The sequence below is a fragment of the Drosophila nasuta genome, chromosome 2L, assembly GCF_023558535.2.
Source record: "Drosophila nasuta strain 15112-1781.00 chromosome 2L, ASM2355853v1, whole genome shotgun sequence".
NCBI lineage: Eukaryota > Metazoa > Arthropoda > Insecta > Diptera > Drosophilidae > Drosophila > Drosophila nasuta.
In genome coordinates this window covers 1,752,642-1,772,153 of record NC_083455.1, presented here as the reverse complement: position 1 = coordinate 1,772,153, position 19,512 = coordinate 1,752,642, and the positions used below count along the sequence as shown (strand labels likewise).

Below are 19,512 nucleotides of genomic sequence, written 5' to 3'. Positions count from 1 at the left end.
CATAGGGTATTTCATAGTTGAGCATTTCTGAATAGGGAATTGATTCTTGTTTATTTTGGACTTTGTGTGTTTTTATCTCTACTTAATGCAATGCTTCGACAGTTTGTTGTTGGTTTTGAGTATTCACATTCGTATTCGTATTGCTTATCCGTTGCTGCATTCAAAATCAAAGTCAGTCGAGGGTGCCACTTACCCCATGCCCTAAAAACAAAATGAGAAGAAATCGCTGCCAGGAGCTGCAGAAAAATTAAAAGGCAAAACGGAAAATGGAAAACTTTAAAATGGGATTTTGTTGCTGCTGTTGCTGCTGCTGCTTCTACTGCTGCCTGCGGTTAAAAGAGGCGACAAGGCATGAAACCAGTAAATTAAAGCAAAAGGATAAAGTTTAATTGGAAAACTATTTTTTGCCAGGCCCCCCTCGCCTTGCCCCTTGGCCATGTTATCTGCTTGCACTACTGAGTGTTCGTCTTGCTCCCCCCACCACCTTCCCCTTCCACAACAATGCTTTTCTGCTCAACCCATCCCCTGGCTAGATTCTTTAATCTGCTTACCTTTAGTTTTCTTAATTTCATCCATTCTGTCGTGGAATTATATTCACGAGTCTGAAGACAAAAGTTTCGCTTCAATTTCCGCTGCCAATATGACTGCAGATAACAAAACTCCTTGCACACACACACACATGAATATACCGCACACCTGCTCATTTGTATGTACCACATTAGTCTACCTGTGTGTGTGTGTGCGAATGAATTTTAGCAAATGAATAGAAATTAAGTTTCGTTGCCGCTTGAGCGCATCTCCAAACTACTGCAATGCCTCTAGCATCCAACAGCCTCCATTTCTATCAAGCTCTCCACTCTCCATTCTTCACTCTTCTCTCCCATCGAAGTAGAGGCAGGTGAGAAAATAGCGAAACTGTCGAAAAAGTTTAAAATATGCCTCCTTTTATAAAATTTAATGAGAAAAGTTACGAGATATAAATTTTTGCATGCGGTAAATTCATTTTCCCCATGCAACACGAATCTGCAGATATGTAAATGTCTAATTGGGACTTGCATAAAGTCCAACTATCTTAATATTTGTTCAATTCAAAAATTGCTTCAATTTGTACACTATTTGTATAATTAAATATTTCAGAGGAAGATGCTTAGAAGCAGAATTTGCTATTTTTATATTCAAACTTCAGGTATCATTACATTTCTTAAATAATGTTAATATATAAATATATAATAAATTATATGTACTTTAAAATAATAATTATAAATGTTATACATACACTCCTGCCCAAAATTAATCGACTCCTCTTAAAGTTAGGTTTCGTTTTGGTAAAAGTTCGAAATAAAGTTTAAAGAAGAATAGCATGTAGGCGTATTTGATTTTATAGTTTTGTAAAACAAATCTTCAAGTATTTTTACATTTATCAACAATAATTATTATGAGTAAAACAATAATTATAAATCCAGTATATTTAATATAAATTTAATATTTCACAGTTGGGTATCTGGAGCTCCAAAGATTTTGGTTGATTTTCTTTGCACACATATTCACTGCCGCCCGTATAGTGTTTTTTTTTTAATGAAAACTTGTTTTATAAGCACGTCTCATTTATGTAGAGAGAGTTCGAAAGAGAGAGAGAGAGAGAGAGAGAGAGGGAAATATGGGCTTTGAGGACTACAATATGTGTGCGTGCCCGTTTGGCTTATAGATTTCACTTTGTGATAAAAGTTTTGCATTCATTTCAGCGTAATTCATTTTCAATTCAGATTCTGTTTTTAGTTTTGCCAAGCGGCAAGTACGTGCTGCAACATGTGGCAGTCTGCAACAACAATAGCCACAGTGTCACAATCCCAGCTAGCATTGCAGAAAAACAAAACAAGTGCGAAGTGAAACATAAATAAATGATGAACTACGATATACCCAAAAATGCACATTAACAGGCAGACAGAAATGGCAAATCTGTTGGTTGAAGGCAGATACCCTTGATGTTCATTGCTTTTGCACAGAGTATAAAAAAGAGAGAGCTAAAGAGTTCGGCCCAGTAGTGCGAATATTGCGGGAATTATGAGGAATTGTGTCTAGGCTAGGCACTTGGCCAAGTGCAAATTTCCAATCGCGTTGCACATTGCAGAGCTCATAAATATGCATTGTGGAGGCGACGCTTTTGTTGTTGGCTGCATATTAGTGGCAAATATTGTTGGCCATAATAAAAGCCGCATTGTGAAATCGAAAATTTTGCATTTATGTGTCCATTCTGAACAGAATATGCTTTACTTTCAGTCCAGTTCATTGTCATGCAAAATAGTTGATTCTTTTTTATGGCATTGTGTAAATGAATATTCTATGTTCATATGTTATATAGACAGAATACATAAATGCATTTGATCTCTAATTATCACAGCAGTCATAGCTTTTGCGTATTGTATGCATATTATTAAAACACTTTCTACTTAGAACGATAATAGAACTTAAATAAAACGAGTGCCTTTTATTATTCAAAGTGAGAGGTAAAATAAAATCAAACCCAAATTTTCTTTATTTTCAAACAAATTATAATTGTTGAGCCTTTGGCTATCAGTTTATTTCGCTCACCTTCAATCACAACTGAATTGGTCAAGTTCAGTGAAAGCCAAAACATTGACGTTGCCACGACTGCTTATCATGCAAGACGAGCTCTTGTATCTGTCGCATAATATATCAAAAATTGTTATGATTGTGCTCAATGGGACTCAATGCCAAAACCCCCTCTACATCAACATCAACATCAACATGAACATGAACATCAGCAAAGTCAGTTGAAGTCCAACTCTCAGCCCCAGTTCCAGTTCGTGTCCGAAGCAATATGTCTGCAGGGAGCGGTGGCTCGAGCCTGCCTGGAATTTAATTTGAGTGTTGCGAGTAATCACGAATTTATGATTTAAATGCATGAATATTATGATGTTATGGCCACAGCTACCGATTCCGCGTGTTCCTCAAGCGTCCGAGTGCTTTATGTGGGCGCGACGAGGCTACCGAAGCGACGTGAGTCGAATCGCATGATTGCGATCAATATGAAATATGAAATTCGATTTTATGGCTTCTTATGTGTCGTGTTATGAGTACGCGAGTACACGACAGCCCGCACCTGTAACTCATACGATATAATGAGGCTATAATTTATTGAGGCATTAATTAATGTTGTGGCCCACAAATGATGTGTAACGAAATTCTATCAAAAACCGCACCCATCTACAACATCTAATAAATTTAGGAAGTATTCGAAATAGAAGTATGGTACAAATATTTGATGAAGGTTTGTTGGATCAATATTAAAGAGCAATACCAATGACCACTACTGTAAAAAGTATTTCGTGTTGGATTTTATTTTGAATTGGTAAGATTGTGCGGCAAATTATATCATCAAGATAATCGAACTAAAGTTTTCTCATTCAGCTTTTATTTTTATAGTTTTTCAGTGCTACTGTGTGGCTAAGAGTTTTCCTCTATCTATCTCAATCTGTTTCGATTACATTAGACAAATGCCAGGCCACTTTGGCTGCAGGACAATGCGCCCTTTGGCCCATTGTTGGAACGTTGAAGGGGCGGTACGGTGCGAAAGCCGATGCTGTTCAAAAGTGTAATTGAACCTTTGCCCCGCTTTGTATAGAAATATGTATGTGTACAGTTTTTTTGCGACTGCAACAAACGAAGAACCACTCACCCATCTCTCAATCGCCCACTCACTGAGATTTGCAATTGCCGTCTTACACAATGCGCTGCTTTCATACTTTTATGCTTTTGCTGGAAAGGAATATGATATTCCACCCACCCGGTTGACATTTCAATTTATTTCGCCATAAATAAAGCAATCGATTCGAATGTTGAACCCTTTTTGCCCCATTTCGCATTCACATTCACAATATTTTGCCATTGATGGGCTGCGAACGCCCGATCCATTAATTATACGCCCACTTCACAAAAGCAGGCAGGAAAAGTCAAAATATTGACAGCTTAAACTTTTTTCCTTCTTGTTCTCGTTCTCGTTCTCCTTTTTCCTTATTTCTTTGCCATTTACTTGCAATTGTATTCAGCCCTCTCTCTCCCTCTCTCTCTCTCACACATCCTTACTATATCGAATAGGACGTCGTCAGCGAACGCGAGTCCTGAGTCTGAGTCCGAATGCGAGTCCGCTGCAATTATTCAACGACAATGGCAGCTCTGGTAACAATCGTAATAGGAAATACGCACAGAAATATCCTTTACTCATATCCGTTTATCATTTTTGACCTTCTGCTCAGTTTCGGTCATTCGTTCCATTCACAATGGAGAAACCCCTCTCAATACAACTTCTACTTTAACTTGTATTTTTCCTCTGTAGGACTACAGCACACCTCGAGCTCGTCGAGTGCCCACATTGTGGGTCAGATTTGGAGTGGGAGTTGCTGGCTGTTAAAGTTATTGTTTCGCCTGCACAGCATTTATGAGAACTTCTGCTCCTACTACTGTTCCTGGGCACTAATGAATTATTTGGACCGACGCTGTGCTTTATGCAATGTTGGCTGAAATTATTAAATGACTCGGAATGAATGATTTAATGACCCTGCCTGAGACACAATGAGTACGAATAAGAGTGAAGGGTTTATGCCCCAAAAGGGGTTGAGCTATGCAATTCTCTTGCAACTTTAGTTTAAGTTCCTAAAATAGTCAATGTGTTTTGAGTATTTCACGAGTCCTTCAAAGGCACGAACTGCGCATAACGATTTCCCGGCAATTTACCTGAAGAGCAAACAACACAGATTTCGTTGGCTTTGTCCTGCTCCTTTCTGTCATGTATTCTCATTTTGTCTCTCCAGTCCTGTGTCACATTCATAAAAATCATATTACATGTTTCCACAGTCGAAAAGTGCAGTTCGTGTGGCTTTTCTATGACACTTTGTCTACGATTTGTTTATACCCTGTGATATACATAGTCAGGGACTACATAGATTGTATCCAAGGGAAAAAGAAGGCAACATGCTTAAGAGTTCATATAATAACTAGCAGAATTCACAAGTTTAATTAGACAATTTGGAATAGGGCTACAAAATTGGCTCTATCTTCGTATTACATCCTTATTGACCAAATTTATTGATGTAAATATACATTATTATTAAATAAAGATGAGTACGGAGTATCATGCAGGTGTGCACCCTCAACCAAAACGCTTTTGGTTATTTTATCATGTTTCAAGTTCAGCTTAGATAATCTCCCATGGGAGTTATCACAATCACACTACATTTGAAATGGAAGCAACTGAAAGCTGGCGTGGCAATTCGCCAAATGGAAATATTATTGGACTGCATATAAAGAGAATTTTATTTTGTGACTCGTTCGTGTTGCTGTAGCTCTTGTGCAATAGAACCATAACCATAAACCCATAACTTTTGAAGGGTGTTTTTTAGACATGTCTCGCTGTAATACTTTATTTACAACTTAATACAGACCATCTAACAATGTGAGCTAAGTACAGTCGAGGTCGTAGATAGGAATTTATAAGTGAAGAAGAAATTGACGTATTTCTTAAGAATCAATGTGACTAAATTTGGATATATTAATGGCTGAAAATATAAGTCTACATATGTACATATATATAATACCTATATATCTAAAATACATTGTAATCTTTTCAAGATCATTTTATATTTAATTTTAGAATATATACGTGTTTCTTTTTGAATGGTTGTCGAACTTGAATGATTCAGCTCATAAATACATGCTAATTTGCCACATTCGTTTTGGGCATGACTAATGCAACAACCCTTTGATTTCTTTTTGAACATTATGCCAATTTTTCCAATCGTTAATTTTGAGGAATATGCAAATCAGATATTCGGCTGTAAACTTTTGCCACTTTCACAAAGAAACCTTGTGCCTGATGACAGCGCATAAAAAGGGCGAAAGACAAGGAAATGAGCAACAACCTTTTTTCACAGTTTAGCGATTCGATCAAAAAGAAAACCCTATGAACTGGAATTGTTATTAAAAGCAAAAAGAAAAGTAGAATGGAAATGAAATATCCCTTTTGGATTGCTGCTCCTTCCCCAAAATCGAATGTAGCGACCGCCTGTTTTTCTGGTTGGAAAGGGATCCACAGCAATGGCGACAGCAGCCCAATCGCAGCGAGAAATTATCATAAAAACCGCGCAAACTCCGTGCGTGACTTTAAAGTCAGTGAAGATGAGACAAGAAGAGAAGAGAAGAGATATGCTTGGGATGCTTTTCATTCTTTCCTTTTCTGCTGGTGCCAGGCAGCTATGGTTCACAATGGAGATGGTGGTGGCTTTGGCAACTTTTTAATATTCCCGTCATACGCATTGTCATTTTTGTTGTATTTGATTTTAATACGAATTTCACATTTTACAATCAAATTAATTGGTCACGCTGCCGCAGGATTACATCCTGGCGAGGACTGCGACAACGACAACAACAACAGCGAGACGACAGCAGCAGTGAATGGCTTAAACAAACAAACAAGACCCATCGCTGGTTTAAGGTAAGGCAAGGCAAGGGATGCATGCCAGCAAGATCTCAGAAAGATGGGCGAGATGTGAGGCGGGATGATTGCCATTGGCTGCATTTGACGCTCCGTCGCTCGGTCGCACGTGAGTCTGTCGAAGCGTCGCTAATTTATGCAAATATTGACTCAGATGGAGACCCGGAACAGCGGCAGTTAAATTAGTTCCACGATATTTATTATTTTGTTAGAATTTTGAATATTTAATTACGCTCGATTTGCACAGCTAAATCCGAATTTTAATGCCCTTCGCGTTGTGCCGCACCGTGCTGAGCCTCCAAATTAATTTGTAATTCGTTGGCAATTTGGCAAATGAATTATTTCCAAAGGCAGTTGGATACGCTTGTCACTGCTAAACGGTTCGATTTATGTGAGAATCATTCGTAATTGAAACTCGCATAATTCTATCATCATTTCATAAACTTTATTCACGAGACATCATTAACTCTTTATTTATATTTAAAAAAATCGTGTAAGGATGAATATCCTTGGCTGTTTTTGAATTTCTAGTTTTCCATTTCAGGAATTAAGCATTTTTAGTATAACCCATTTTTAATAAAACTATATTCTAAAAATATACCGAAAAAAACAAAAGTATACAGATTGATATATTTTATATATCGATATTTTTCTTAAGTATACCAGAAATATACCGCAAGAATAATTTTGTATTTGGTATATCTACATTATATTATATCAAAATATACTATAGAGCACAAAATATACCAGATTGTGAGCCAAAGCAACTAAGACTGGATTGCAGTAGATAATTTTTGTAATATAAAAGCATTGCTTAAAACAAACATCTTAAATGTGTGTTATCAATATGTCTTTAAAAAATAAACGCACTCAATTCCAAAAAATCATAACTTTATAATATTGTTATCTGATCAAAATGAAATTTTAAAGTTTTGTTGTTAAAGTTCAACTATAAGTCAGATTTGAAGTGCTAATACAATTCCAAATCAAGTAAAGTGTCAACTGTAAGAAAAAATACAGGGAACAGTTTTCACATACAAGCATTTTATGCTGTATATTCGGATTTCGAGAAGTTTACGCTTGTTTAGATGCTTTGCCACTTGCACAGTGCAACATAAACAATGCACAAAATGTAACCAGGTTGCTGGTCTTGTTCAGTTTCTTGTTGTTGCAGACACATGCGCTTCAATAAAAGGGAAAATAGAAACATAAATCAGCCAATTAATATTTTATGAAGTGTATCTTTGTGTGTGCCCGATTCTGTCTGTCGGTGTTGGCGCATGAGATACTCGAACTGCAGATACAGATACTCGATGGTCTCTATAGAGACCTGCCCAATGCCCAATGGAAGAGGGAGGAGGGAGGGGAATCAGTTGGGGATGGGGGAGAGTCCAAGTGGGGGTGGTAGGGCTGAACAAACGACTTCCCTTTGTTTACCATAAATTCGTTAATAGACGCTGCCGCGTGTAAACAAATCACTTGAAGATTCTCATATTGACGCCTGACATGATTTCTTGAACGCAGCCGAACTCCACACACACACACACACACACATAGACACCTAACGCATACACAAACTCGTACACACAGAGAAAAGTGGAAGCGAGAGATGGATATTTATTTAGTTGTTGAAGTACGGGAAGTATCACAAATTGTAAATCTACTTGTTACATAGAAATTTTTTTCTCCTTGTGTCAGCTGCCCGCCCCGGGAAAAAGAGTGAAAAATGAAAACGGAAACAGTGAAAAACTGGCTCGCTGCCCAAAGTTGTAGCTGCAATCGAAGCTCTATGTTGTATGTTGTATCTATCTCTGCAAGTCTGGCCCTGGACTCGTCTGTCCCACTGCCAGAGCCAGAGCAAGTGCCTGAGCCTGTGCCTGCGCCTATGTCGCTGGCAATCTGGTAGACAGACCGGGACGGGACGCCTGACAACTCCGATTGCAATTAGCAATCAAGCATCGATGGCTCGCTCACTCGCATCGAGTCGAGCCAAGTCGATCCGCGGACGTGAACACGAAGTCCAAGTAAGACATTGCCGCGAGCCAACAGCAGCAGAAGCTGCTGACGACAGCAAACATGAGCAAACAGTTCAGTAGCTAACGCAGTAGATACAGATACAGCCAAAGATACAACTACGTCGACCACTTCAACTGCAAATACAACTGCTTGTGTATCTATATTAATCGCAGTTAGAGTTGCAGCACAAGACACTCTTTGATTTTATGAAATACCCAATTAATTAGTGTCGTTGCACATCCGCAGTCACATCAATCTATAATATATTCAGCTCTTTTTTTCACTGTTCCGACGGCTGCCAGCTGCCAATACAATTCATTTGCGCCATATCACAGTCAGCTACAACTCCAACTCCATCTCCAACTCCAACTACTCTTTCAATTCCATTCCCACCCACCTACAAGCATACATTTAATCTATATGTATGTATGTCTAGCTGCCTGCCAGCCATCGCGATGGATGTTAACAAATTATTGCCCAGCACCAGGGCCGAGAGCTCAATATCCAGCTCACTTTTCTCGTCACTTCATTGCTTGGCCAGGTATGTCTGTCTATCTGCCTGTCCGTTTGTCCGCCTGTCTGGCTGCACATTTCTTACATATTATGTAAACAATAATTTTTTACAATATTCTATGGAAAGTGCAGCCATCTTCAACTTCTATTACTGTTCCGTTGTTTTCACATTTTACGTTTCCTTCTCCTTTACTTCTGTTTACGTTATTAAATTTTTCCGCAATTGCCTTAAGCGCTAGGTAAATATCATAAATATCGTGCATCTTCAATATGCAGCCGAAATTGATGTCCCGTGGAGCCTATGAGGCGCCCATTATAAATTTAATCTCTTTTTAAAACAAAGAATACAAAATGTTATATTTACTTTAATTTGAATATTATATAACAGACCATCTGATATTTTACTGAAGTTTATGATATTGACTAAAAATACTAAAAGTAATAGTAGCAGATAAAACAAGTAAGAAAGCTCGAGTGTGCTCGACTGTGCGATATCCGCTACGCATTTTGAATACAAAAGAGCGCGGTATTATTCTTAAAATATACCTAAAAACTACCACAAAAATAATAAAAAAATATACCGAAGGCAGATTTGATATGTGGGTAAAGTACTATCAACTACTCAAAATATTCCAAAAATATACTAAAATATACGACAAACTATATTTTGTATATCGGAATAGTGCTATATTTAAAAGTATAAAATATACCAGATTGTCAGCCAAAGGCGTTTTTGCCCTTTCAAAAATATTTCTTTTATAACTTCGACAATTTTTATCTGATTTTCAGGAATCTCAAAGACTATAGTAATTATTGCGTTTACCAAAATTCTAGCTTCAAAACTACGCTAGTTATTTGTGGGAATACATTTCCTGCCGGTACTAATTTATAATACCCTATGGGTATAAAAATAAGTCAATTACATAAAAGTGCAAAAAAATCACGCAATAATATTTTTATTTTATTTTAAACAATCTAAATTTAAGATAATTTGATCTTGATTTAAAATTTTGTCTTCTTGGTTTAAGATTTTTCCATTCTTGAAACAAAATTATAATTTTTAATTTCAAGATGATGCAATCTAGATTTATTCTTGATTTATGAATAAACTTTCTTGCTTCAATTTTGATATCAAATAGTTCTAATTTAAGAATTTATTTATTTATTATTTATTTTATTTTAGCATGTTTTTTCTTTCTGTTTGTAAAAGTTTAATATCGATAAATGCGAAATATTAAAGTTTTTAAACCAATAAGGGCTAAAACCGTCTGTTGTTTAGTTTGAATATTATGACCGCAATAGTATATGGATATACAAAATATAACGTTCGGTATATTATTGGAGTTTTTCGAAAAATTAATTCGGAATATTCTAAGAATTATATCGCACTGTTTTTCGGTGCTCGTATTTCACAGCCGAGTAGACTCGACTCCATCTTTCTTGCTTGTTTATAAATCAATTAAAATATTTGAAACAAAAAGTTTTCATGATTCACTTCAGTTTAAATCCTAAAGGAATTAAATTATAGTCAAGTAGTAATATGAACAATGTGCACGCGAAAGTTTTAAATTCCTTCGTATATTATATTAACAATTTAATTACGGTTTTGAGAAATTCTACCAAGAGAGAAGAGAGTCAGGTCAATACTTTATGACTGCATAAATATTGTAATTACGGAAAGTTGAATATACTTTCGAAGCGTTGCTAATTAATATTGAAGACGACTGTCCCCTTGGGAACTTTGGCGCCATTAAACCATAAGACAAGCTACCGCCGTGTGGCAATAGTTGGGAAGGCAGCGGCAACTTTTGACAATTTAATTGAGTCCGAATGGGCGAGGAAACACCTTAAGAAGGTAGCAGAAGCGATAAGTCAAGTTAAGTCAGAGCTTTGACAATTATTATTGCTCAACTGTCAGCGACAGCGACAACAATAACAACATTAATGGCAACGGCAGCCACAGCGACAGTGAAAACAACAACAGCAATTCTCATACATACACGAGGCAACAACAAGAAGGCAACGCAGCGAACGGCAATTAGCTTAAACGGTGTATGAGATACGAGATACACACGCTGCTTTCAGAGTGCCGTTCCTGCAGCAGTTGCCGTTGCTGTTGCTGTTGCTATTGCTGTGGTTGTTGGCTGTTGGCTGCGCATGCGCAGACGTGGCAGACACGTTCGTGGTGCGATATGTGTCGCCTCGAGGCGCCTCCGCTTCGACGAGTTGGTTAGTTGTCGTTCTCCCAATACGAGTACATTTCTCACAGATTTCAATCACGTTTCTAACGCTTTTTTATGACGTATAATTGAACCTTTATTTATTTGTGCGGTTCAAGACTCTATCGGGGGTATATCGATCCATCTATCCATCCATCTATCTGTCTATATGTATCTCTATTTATTCATTGTGTTGTCTGTAATTTTAATTCGCCGCCGTCGCCAATTGCCCGTCTGGCGGCTGTCTCATCGTCGCAAACGTTTGGAAATTATAAATTTGTTAATTGCTGGAGTTGTCGCCTGTTCTGGACGGGGCCATAGTACGACGGATAGTTCTTCATTCTGCGAGTATGACCATTAGTTTAAAACATTTGTATGGCAAATACCGATGGAAAGCCAACACCACCGCTGACTTAATTAATGAGTTTGCCTCCGTTTGAACGTGCTGGGAAATTGTCACTCTATTTGCATTTTTCGGCTTCGATTCGATTCGACTCGATTCGACTCGCTTCGCTTCGCTTTCGAGTTCGAGTCCGACTCACAGACAGTCTCATCGTCAGAGCCATTGCCGAGTGATTTGTGCCTCGACTCGATCATGGGAATTATTTTTGCATTTTTATGCCAGCTGAATATCAATTTAAATTTATAAATTATGAGCTTATTACAACTCGCTCAAACTCCACAATAAAAAAAACTTACAGCTGTCGTTCTCAAGTCAATTTTATTCAGGTGCTAATTTGTTTTATCATTCACGGATCTTTTAATGTTAGGAATTTCTAAATATTTGTAATTGTAGCCTCAAGAGGTTAAATCTCTTCAATTCGTTTATCATTTTCAAACCAGTTTCACATAATTACCAATACATATTATTTATTCCAATTAAAATGAATATTCATAGTTCTGGAAACTCAACTGATATTTATCTATGTAGATTTCCAATATCTGTATGTATTTAATATTTATTAGTTATTATACCAGATACATATTGTCTACAAAGATATAACATATAAATATTGTGACAACCGAAAATTAATGTCCAGCAAAGGCATCTTTGATCTGATAAAGATTTGAATGACCATAATGTTGTTTATATAGCAGAGTCTTAAAAAATTAATAACTTATTTATATTTTGTCCAATTTGAATATTCATTTTAATACGGACATAGATTAAGGTGTTGTTAATCGTGAATCTATCGTCTATCAGAAAGTATCTCAAACCATCCGAATAAGCTCACACAATATCAAATAAATCTTCTATAAATCTTTATATCTTACAAACAATATGAATTCGCCATCAACGCTTTATATATTAAAAATCTTTATTCCCATTGTTTTTATTTCTAATGCTTATAAGAAAAAGTGGTAGAATCGATCATACTCAAGCAACGAATTAACTGAACAATTTAGTCAAACTCGCCTAGTTTTTATGAACCTCTCCTGTTGCTCTTATCAGCGTATGCAGCCGGGCTTACCTGCGTCATTTAACTCATTTCATTTGGGCCTGATGACCACTTGGCCACCGCCAACGGCAACGGCACCGGAACATGCGTCATGTTTGGCGACACTGTTGAGACGTAGACGAAGACGAAGACGAAAACAGAGGCCAAGATAAACGGCAAAGGGACAAGAGATGAAGGTGACGAGGGCTATAAAAAACAGCAAGGCCACAGAAAGGCTTTATGGCGACATGGGATGGACTGGAATCAACTGGGTGTCATCTCATGTCTCATGTCTCGGGGTCTGAGTCGCAGTCTTGGCCCGTTTGTGTGTCACCTTATCAATATTTTCCGTCAAGTAATTTATTGTATTTCTGCTTGTGTCTGCTTCCTTGTGTACCGCATCGTCCTGCTGACAGTCTAACGAAGACTCTTGCTATCCCCTATCCCCTTTCCTTTGCTCGTTGCCATCCTGTGCCGCATGTGTCGTTCATGCAACAAGGTCTGCGTGTGTATGTGTGTGTATATTTGGACATTTGCTTTATGTCTTGTCACATTTTTATTGCAGTGCCGCCTTATGGCATCGATTTTTATTCTTTTTCCTTGGATAAAATTATTTATTTTCCCATTTTATTATTAGGATAGGAGACGTTGGCCCAATGCAATAAACAATAGCTAACCTAAGGCATGCGCCCTGGCCTTTTCATTGGCCCCTTTTGTCTTTGTTGCCGTTTAATGCATTTTTAAAGAACCTCAAAGTTAATAGACTCCATCTCCATCCATGTTCGGCTCTCATTTCCATCTGTATCTCAGTCCAGGTATTAGAACATCATCGCGTTGCACTGCGTAGTCTTGGGTAAAGTGTTAATGTTACCAAAACATTTCAAACACAAAGACATAAACCTCTTTTCATTGTTTTCAATTAAGAAAGTTAATTATTTGATTACTATCAGCATTAATTGCAGTTCAGTTCAGTTCAGCTCAGTTCGCTCGTTTGTATTTTCCACTTTTTAATTTCAACATTCCTTATTCACTATTTAGTAATCAGTATTCACTATTTACCATTCTTGTACTCCGCGCAGTTTAATGATGACGGGCTATCCCTCATCAGATCTTCAACCACGAAGAATAAAATCTCAGAAATAAAACGAAAATAATATATTTAAATGCTTAGTTTGATTGTTCCATTGATATCTATTCTATTGATATATGACTCTTACGTGGAATGCAACCTGAGTTTTTATTTCATATTGCTTTGGAAATTTGTTGGCCATCGAATTGATCGAATTGTACGACATACATATAGCATACTAAAGCTAACAAGTAGAGTCGAATGTGTTCGAGTGTGAAATACCCCTGAACCTTTTTCTATTAAAAACAAAATAGTGCGGTATTAATTTCAAAATATACGGAATTTGTGTACCGACAAAATTCTACAATATACCAAGTGCTATATTTCGTATGTATTTATATACTACAACATACAACAACTACAACAAAATATAATATATTAGAATATTAACCAAAGCCACTATACCCGATTACGGCAGTCTTTTATGTCATAGCAAATTATTTTGAAATAAAAATCACGAATTAAAAAGAAAGGCTGTATTTATAATTACATACAATAATATTAATAAGTCAGTAAGAAAGCTACAGATGAGTTTGGTTGACTGTAAGATACCCGCCACCCATTTTAATACCTTCCACAATTTTTATCTGATCGCAACCAAATTTTCAGGAATCATAACTACTAGGTAATTATTGTATACATTAAAATTCGCAGCTGTAGCTTGAAAATTACGCTTGTTATTCGATTTTATTGATTTGCGGGGGCGAAAGTGGGCGGGGCAAAAAATTGAAACAAACTTGATCTGCGTGCAAACATAACAAATGCTGTCATAATAATAACCTTCTACCCTGTGGGAAGCGGGTATAAAAACTCAAATATGTACCGAAGAATATTTTTGTAATACTACTATTACATAATAATAATAATTGTAATAATACTACTAAATTCTAACATTTACAAAAGATTACAAAATATACCAGATTGTCTACCAAAGCAACTAAGACGCTATACCAATTGTTTGCCATATGAAATTATTTCTCAAATAACTTGCACAATTTTATCAACTTGATTCCTTTTACCTGTCACATGCATTTCTCGTACGCACAAATTAAAAATACACCTACATATAACCTATGGGTAGCGGGTATATTTTATCTAATCATTATCCAGAGTATTTACATTACATTAACATCAAGCTGAAAGAAAATGACAAAAAAAATTTTCAGTTATATATAAAATGTTTATTTATAGACAGCAGATTGTTTTGGGTAATAGTAAACATTCAATTTATATTTTAAAAATAAAGTAAATTGAAAAATGTATGAATATGTTAGTTAAATTATATGTTTAGGTAGATGCAACATCTAAAGTAATCTTGGTAATTCCCACTTTCTATGTATCTGGCCGGAGCTACCAAATTTGATGATATAAAAACATGCTACAAAATCATCTTCTACGTCTTTTCTTACAATTTTTGTTTTTTATTTTGATAAAATTGTCAATTTAAGAGGACATTTTCTAAACACAAAGAGACCGTATTACAGTTGCCATAAAACCCTCTTAAAGCTCTGACTTCTCGCCCGCCCACTTCAGATGCTGACTTCGTTTTGGGGGGTAAGGCACTCTTATCCAGCTGTAAGGGCGAGGTAAGCATTGATTTCAGTCGCCGCTAACAATTTGTCATAATAATAAATCATTTCAGAGCGCTAAATCCAACGCCTAATGCAACCCAAGGACGATGAACAATGGCCAAAAGCACAACCGGAAATCTGCACATATTTCACAGCAGGATATTGGCCTCTAAATTACCCCGCAAAACATAAAGGTCCCCCTCTCACTTTGACTTGGGCTCGCACTCGCACTTGCACCCGCACTCTTTAGCCGAATTGCCAAAAATATGGTCGCTATATACATCTAAAGAGAAACATATAGATTTATATGTATGTGCGTATACAAGTATATAAATATGTGTATGATTTTCAATTATATGAAGCTCCGCATAAAAGTTGTTTGCACATATGTCGTATCTCATCATATTATTTGTCAGCCCGCTCAGGGTGTGAGGCGCATCCTTTTGTCGTGTCCCTGCGCTACACGGTATCAGACAATTGTCCTCCCACCCACCGGCCGCACATTTAGTGGTGACAAAGTTTTACAAACTCTGCTGAAAATGTGTGGGGAAATGTATCACATCTGCAAGAAGGGCGGACAGCACTTCTGCTAGCGAAACGGCAACCTGTTCTGCAGCAAACCAAAAGCACACACAGTGCCATTAATTGTGACAAATAATTTATGAAATAAATGTGTCCGAGTGTGTATGGTATAAAAATGAAAAATCCATGTATGAAGCCATGGATAAATGAAGGATATGACAAGCATTTCCAATTTGATCATGCTGTGGCAGCAGTCCATGGGGTTGTTGTCTGTTGACGTCTTCCTTTACCTCGCCCAGCCTTCATTTAACCCCTTTTTTGGGCTGCCAACCACAGTCCCACGTGGATCTGGACTAAATATATGTCCATTTGAGTGACGGAGAGGCATTTGAGATTTTTACGCACACTGTCATCTACGAAGGGGGAGAATCCATTTAACACTTCTTCTGTCTGGAGTTTTCCAAATCTTTAAGACCGGGCGTAGAATCTCATGTTTTACAACAGAGAAAGCGCAGTGGCTTAGTAATTTTAAAGTCATTAATTGCGAACATTTAGTTGATATTTTTTTCAAAATATCCATCGCTCAATTCACACAAATAAAACCAAGTCGCATTTAAATATTGTCATATTGAAAATCGAACCCAACTCAGAAGTACCTTATGTTACATTTCAGAGCACACACCACGCTATAGAATAAAAGATTCTCGTTCAACAAACAATGCAACACTTTAACATCGAGAGTTCTGAAACCAGTTGATTATTCTTTGCTGGCGTTGTGGAAAATCTCTTTATGACATATTTTGATATTTATTTATTATCTTGTCAGTGTGATTTGCAACAACATAAGCTACTGCCGCACCCCCAGTTTGAATACGCACCCCGACCGCAGGCGAAGGCAAGGACTCTTCTCATGCGACGAGGGGTGCGAACTGCAAAGGACTCACTTGTCGCGTGTCGAATAGACAAAGGCAAACAAAAAGCTGTCAGCAGGTCCTTGTCCTTGTGTCGTTCCCGTTCGCACCATCGTTGTCCTTCACTGTGTCTATTTTTTTGTATTATTATGTAAGTATATTTTTTTATAAATATACTTCAACAAAATTAAATGGACACTTAGGGAAGACACAATTGCGGAGAGAATGGAAAATAAAATTATGCCAAGTGGATTTTTCTGAAGTCTGTGCAAATATTTGACCAGATGCGGCACTCCTGGAGCTGCGACTTTAGCCAAAATCCTTTACACCAGGACACCAGGACTCACTTAATTTTTTATGACATTCATATGGGGGATCAAAAGGGATTTGCAAGGTTCAATGCCGCGAAATTGCTTCTAGCTCGATGGCATCGCTTCGCTTTGTTCGACGTAGCTTAGACCAGCTAAATATGAGTCAAAGTATCTTCAAGATACACGCACGGAATAACTGTCTGACTGACTGTCTAGCTTAAGTGCGTAATTTATAGCATCGCTTGGCTGACGCTCTCAGCCCACCTCTGACACACTCTCCAACTCTGCATGCTTCTCTAATGAGCAAGTCGTTCAATTAGCACAGCACGCACCGATTGGTGGGTGGACTAAATGGGGGGCAAATAGTGGAAGGTGGAACCCAAAGAGTAGACCGAAAAATTCCTAATGGCAATTAGCAAAATTGCTTTATATTTCCAGCGCCCTCAGCGACTTCATCATCATTTATGAGTGGCCCTCACTCCCTATTCCCATGTTCAAGACAAAGTGGGGCTAGCGACTAATTGAATTTTGACGTTGGTCGTCAGTCATTAGACCCAGTTCGCATGCAGCGAAAAAAGATACTTAACGCAAATGACTCGAATTTGTCAGTGTTGAACCCCAAGGAAAAGCCTTTACAGATTCACAAATGGCTGCAATAACTGCAATCGATGCATTTTTCCATTCCCATTCCCATCCCCATTTCCATATCCAGCACACCACCTTGCAAATGGACTACCGACGCGTCGGTGCTGTGCTGTGCTGTGCTGTGCTGTGGGGCAGTTTCTGACGCTGACCTGCAAAATCGTTGGCTAATTTCCGGGCTCTGCGAGTCCTTGGCCAGCTGCGTTTCGGCTTCCTTTATCGTCGTTTTTGGGTAGCCGGAAATGCCGAAAGTGCATCTGATTTATGTGCTTTTGGAACTTTCAACTTTGCACGCCTTCTCTCCCCAAAAAGAAGAAGACGAAAAGAAGAGGCAACAACGCACACACTCACGTGTGACAGACGTACGCAGTTGCAAAACAACAAAAACATCATGAACAACATCGACAAGGACGACTACAGCAAGAATGAAACGCTTACGCTCACGGTGAGCGTAAAACACGAGAAGGAAAAGTTGTGGCGGCGTTGAAGCTAAAATTCCATAAATTAAGCGTACACTGCAATAAAACTATTAGTAGTTGAAATAATTTCAAAATAGAGTGGACTAGAGTTACAGCGACAAAAATTACGCTATCGATAGCAACCTCGCTTTCGAAGGTTCGGGTTTATCAACTTGAATTATTTATCAATTTCTCTCCAACTACGGTTACTTTAGAATGAAAAATTTAAATAGATTAGATTAAAATTCAGCAAACTTATGTTTAATATATTAGTTGGTCTATGTTATTTATAAATATTTTCTCGTTAATATGTAATCAACATTTTACGGACTTTATTTCATTGCAGTGCAGCTTGGGGTGGCAGACATCGCAACTGGGGGCGAAATAAAAGTTTTGAACTGGCGGCCGCTATAAATCACAGATCTTTTTACATAAATTTATGCTTTGCCATTTGCTGCAGCGAATCCCGCTCGTTTTCGACTTTTTGTTTCGCTTCACGTGGAGAGTCCACCTGGAGCAAGTACCGCCCTCCAATCCGATGGTTAAGTGCGACTTACACATCCACAACTACACAAACACACATCCCTGCTTATCGCCAAAAATATGAAAACTACCTTTTAGTCTGCAACGTGGCGAAAACGACGAACCAAAGGATATGGCGCACTCAAGGCGCAGTGCACAACCAGGACGAAAGCTCAAACTACAAATACATTCTGTTAGTGCAAGTCTAAATGTGTGTGTATGTGTGAGTATTTTTGCCCTTTCGTGCTGTGTGCAGTAACACGCTTGATAAAGAAAAAACTGCATAAAAAGTTTCAACTGCAAACGAGAAACTTTTGACCTTTATGTTCTCCAACTTCCAATGTTCAACACAAACACAAATACAAATGCTTAATACAAACGAATACACAAATACGTGTGTACTTTAATAGTACATTCATACATACATATAAAGTACATAAAAGTGTAAAGATACATAGTAAGGGAATACTTACTATACGTGCTATGTACATAGTGAATGTATTTTCTTTATATACCGAATTAAATTTGTCTAATTTCGTTCGGAAACTTTAAGTAATTTTAAGAGATATATAGATATAGATATAGATATAGATATAGATATAGATATAGATATAGATATAGATATAGATATAGATATAGATATAGATATAGATATAGATATAGATATAGATATAGATATAGATATAGATATAGATATAGATATAGATATAGATATAGATATAGATATAGATATAGATATAGATATAGATAT

General features: G+C 37.3%; 1 long non-coding RNA gene across 2 annotated transcripts; it reads right to left on the bottom strand.

The window, feature by feature from the left end:
* Positions 1-11,259: 11,259 nt before the first annotated feature.
* On the bottom strand, positions 11,260-12,252 carry LOC132798415 (uncharacterized). 2 transcript variants are annotated; one of them, XR_009633944.1, is made up of 3 exons: positions 11,956-12,252; positions 11,670-11,881; positions 11,260-11,598 (listed from the first exon to the last, which is right to left on the bottom strand). It is a non-coding gene; the product is annotated as an uncharacterized LOC132798415 (long non-coding RNA). The 2 variants fall into 2 exon arrangements; XR_009633943.1 differs by having other exon boundaries at positions 11,261-11,598; positions 11,663-11,881.
* Positions 12,253-19,512: the final 7,260 nt, after the last annotated feature.